Source organism: Mytilus californianus, unplaced genomic scaffold, assembly GCF_021869535.1.
Source record: "Mytilus californianus isolate M0D057914Y unplaced genomic scaffold, xbMytCali1.0.p SCAF_2, whole genome shotgun sequence".
NCBI classification, from domain to species: domain Eukaryota; kingdom Metazoa; phylum Mollusca; class Bivalvia; order Mytilida; family Mytilidae; genus Mytilus; species Mytilus californianus.
The window spans coordinates 84,680,220-84,684,757 of NW_026262668.1; positions in this window are offsets into that span (position 1 = coordinate 84,680,220).

Consider the following 4,538-nt stretch of genomic DNA (forward strand, 5'->3'; position numbering starts at 1 on the left):
GGTATTGCAACCTTATACAGAAAGTCTATGTCTTCAATGTTTTCTCAACTTCCAGACGGAAACAACATATTCTGAATACAAGCTATTGAAATATCAACAGTCGGAAATCCTACCTGCCTTATTAATGTATATCTTCCTTCTAGAGGTACGGATAAAGGACATGATACTTATAGAGCATCCTTAGACACTCTTAAAAAGATTATCCTTAAGTACCAAGAAACCCACTCAATTGTTATTATTATACAGTAAAAGGACTCCCAAGATGAACTGTTTAAACAGTTTTGCAAAGAAAATCAAATAGAACTTCCAGTCAAATACCCAACTGATCACACATATTTCCAAGGAGAATCTAGATCACAAATTGACTACATATTGGTCAAATCTATTGAGAATGATAAAAGACTAAGGGAACTTATTCAGGTCAAGATTCTATGTTGTGTCATCTGTACTATTATTTGTCTGTTTGTCTTTTTATTTTTGGCCATGGCGTTGTCAGTTTGTTTTCGATCTAGGAGTTTGACTGTCCCTCTGGTATCTTTCGTCCCTCTTTTAGTGTAGGTCACAACACCTCCGACCATTGTCCTGTGTCTGCTGATCTTTGTATAGAACTAAGAACTAACCAGAAACAGTACAGAGAAAATACCTGTGCCGAAATCATCTGGGAAAAAGTAAATAAAGATAACTATGCACTAAAAGTGCAGGAAGAACTAAAAGATAGAAAATATCAAAACATGAGAACACCTTATGGAATTGATCAAGCTACAAACCAATTACTTACTGGTTTGAACAATGCACTGTAAACATGCTATCCTCGGAGGAAATCAAAGTTTAGTAGGAAGAAAAAGATAAGTTGGTCACCAAAGTTGGCTAATGCGGTCAGTACATCAAAAAAGGCCTTCTACCTCTTGAAAAAAGCAGGATCACCTCCTTTTAAAGATAATATATATAACATGCATAGGCTTGATTCCAAACGTACAGTAAGATCAATACAAAGACAACAAAGTGCTGACAAAAAAAAAATCAACTCCATGAAGAAATTATGAGAGCATCTGACAGGGACAAAGATCTTTTCTTTAAATTAATAAAAGCTCAAAGATCCTCTTCCTGACAATTCACTCACACTCTTTAAACGGCGGACAAGGAAGCATCCACCCCAGATGATATGAATGGTCTATTTAAGGAACATTTTGAAAACTTAGCAAAAACTAAAGGTGAATCATCTGTTCAATGAAGAACATGACAACTTGGTCAACTTAGATGCAGAAACAATAGTAAAATTATATGAAAATGAAGAAATAACCATTCAACCAGTTACCTCCAATGAGATATCAAAACTGGTTTCACAACTAAAAAAACAGAAATCTGGAGATGTAGACGGTTTAACATCTGAACATCTTATATACGGAGGTTTAGCTTTAATTGACTATTTGACAACTCTCATTAATAGCATCTTCTAAACAAAACATGTGCCTGATGCTATAAAAAGGGACTTCTAACTCCAGTCCATAAAAAAGACAAGGACCCAACAATACCATCAAATTATAGAGGAATAACAGCCATCTCCATCATTTGTAAAGTTTTAGAACTCTGTTTGAGAGATATATATATAGCTAGGATTGAAGGCACTTTAAACAAACAACAAAATAAACTGCAAAAAGGTTTCACAAAAGTTGCTTCCTCAATAAATATTGCTCTTTTAATTACCAAAGCCATCAATGACGCAAATGATAAGAATGAAAGGCTCATTTTAATCACCCTAGATGCAGAAAAAGCCTTCGATGTCGTAGATCACATACATCTTTTTTGGAAATTATATCACCAAGGAATCACAGGTTCAACCTGGCTATATATATAACTGATCAGAGAACTATAACCAATTTTATTTGCTAATTGAAAATTAAGCTGAATAAAATAATTTAAGACAGCAGAGATGATAATTCTGTTTAAATTGTTTATTACTAAGACTTAAATAAAGAGTGAGCTATTTATACTGTAAATTTATGATGTCTCTAGTCTGGTCAAAGGGTCAGAGTGTCCTACTTAACCAAACGATAAATTGTTGAAATTAGATAACATGTTTTCACGTGCAGAGAAATTTCACTTATGACCAGTGCATGATTGGATTACATCTTTCTTATTGGTCAATGATCTTGCGGGGTCAGCACGAGTTCACGTGTAAGTGCGTTGTGGTCACTTCCTTTTATCATCAGCATTTGATGTGTTAACTTGTGATTCTTATCAAACAATTTGTTAAAAATTTTGATTTTATGGATAATTTTGGACTGGAGTGATTTCCTTTTAGTAATTTGAGGTAAAATCGAACTATACTTTTATTTTTAAGCTATTTTATGCTTACATTCTGAACAAAAGTACAGTTAATTTTGACCATTCTTCCATTCGGATAGATCTCACGATTTTGATTTATGCAAAACATGTTGCAGTTAATTGGTCAAATTCATTTCTTTGTCAAAGAGATAGTGGGTCAAATTAATTTTGGTGTTGGTGGCGACACTGTGCGTTTGCGATCAAAATGTAATTATTTACCATAATTATAAAAATGATAGCTGATGATTAACCCGATGTTGTAATTTTACAAGTTAATGAATCCTTAATAGCATCCTAATGTTTGCAGAAAGTATATCCGCCTTGTGTATCTGTAGGAGACATGGTTCATTTAAATTTAACTACAAATACAAAATTTTTTGCATAACGATAATAATACCATACATGATAGAATGCAAAGTTACACACTTATATACGATGTTATTCACGATTCCATACATTTAAACACTCTCATATGAAAGAGCAAGACAGTTTAAGTTTTAAGGCTATGCTATTATTTATTGGGCTACAACCCCATTTGCCTTACTTGTTTGGGTAAGGTGGACGATATTTCAATTGGTGCAGAGAGCTTGGTTGCTTGTACTTGTGACCTCTGTGTATTTCCTTTTGCAATTATGTTTTATTTAGTGTTCATTGTGTTATGCTATGTCACGAAACTCATGCTACTTTCGTAAATCTCGTCACGGTGGTTTGTTTGGAGCTTATAATTTTGCAAGTTAGCCTAATCGCTATAATTGTTAGTATTTTAATTTATGCAGGTGTACCTTGTTTGCTTAATGTTAACGGTATAAAAAGGATATGTCTCTTACCTATATCGCAACCCAATGCTTATTTATTACGAACCAATTTACCTGTCTTTGCCTGTTTGGGTAATGTGGACGATATTTTAATTTTTGCAGAGGGCGAGGTTGCTTGTACTTATGCCCTCTGTGTATTGTTTTTGCAGAGGTCTAGTAGCTTGGTCTATGACCTCTGTGTATTTGCTTTTGTAAATATGTTAGTATGTAGTGGGTATTGTTTTATGCTTCGTCATGAAACTCATGCTACTTTTTTTTTGCAGAGGTCGTATAGTAGCTTGGTCTATGATCTCTGTATTGTTTTATGCTTCGTCATGAAACTCATGCTACTTTTGCAGAGGTCGTAGTAGCTTGGTCTATGACCTCTGTGTATTTGCTTTTGTAAATATGTTAGTATGTAGTGGGTATTGTTTTATGCTTCGTCATGAAACTCATGCTACTTTTTTTTGCAGAGGTCGTATAGTAGCTTGGTCTATGATCTCTGTATTGTTTTATGCTTCGTCATGAAACTCATGCTACTTTTAATTATTATTTCGTCATGGTGATTGGTTTGGAATAAATTATTTTTGTAATCAATCCTTTTGCTACATACAAAATTGCGATTATTTTGAGACATGTAGCTAGATTCACATGTTTGTCAGTTTATTATACATGTTTTTAATGTATTATTTTATTATAATTATGTTTACTAGTATAATTCATGTACATGATATAGTTTGGGTTCCGATGAACGTAATTGATAATGTTTATGCCAATACTTATGCATTGTAAGGTCGTTTGCTTTTACTTTATACTAGATTTATTATTAAAAATAACAATGGACAAGACATACTGATAATATTTTAAAGTTCATTCTCTTCATTTAATACATAATATATAAAAATCATGTCTGTTTAATGGTTGATTATTGAAGAAGAAGAAACTATGATAATTAAATCATCGCATACCATTCCTTAACATGCGTTATGTTTGTGGTCCTAGAGTAAGATCAAGTTTGTTTTTTAATGAGAATTTAAGTTTTTCCATTCTTTTCCATTCTAATTTTGTTTATTTCATGCTTTAACTATGGACAAAGAGCGCTGAGTCTGGTATTGATCTACGAAAGAACTTTTTCCCATTGAAGGAAATGTGCAATAAAGCGTGATATCAACAACTTACATATACTTTCATATGTCAGCGGTATGACATAGTTCCGATAATACAAACATACGAATGTTGATGGGTTGCTGTTTCACTGACATTATTTAATGACACATACCTAATTTGGAGATTAGAATTTTGATCAAGACGTGCGAGTCATATCAACAAGAATCATTGACTTACCAAAGCCTACTTTGACTGTTTTATAAATACAAATTTACAAAATACGACTTCGATCAGCATTTGGATACACAACTG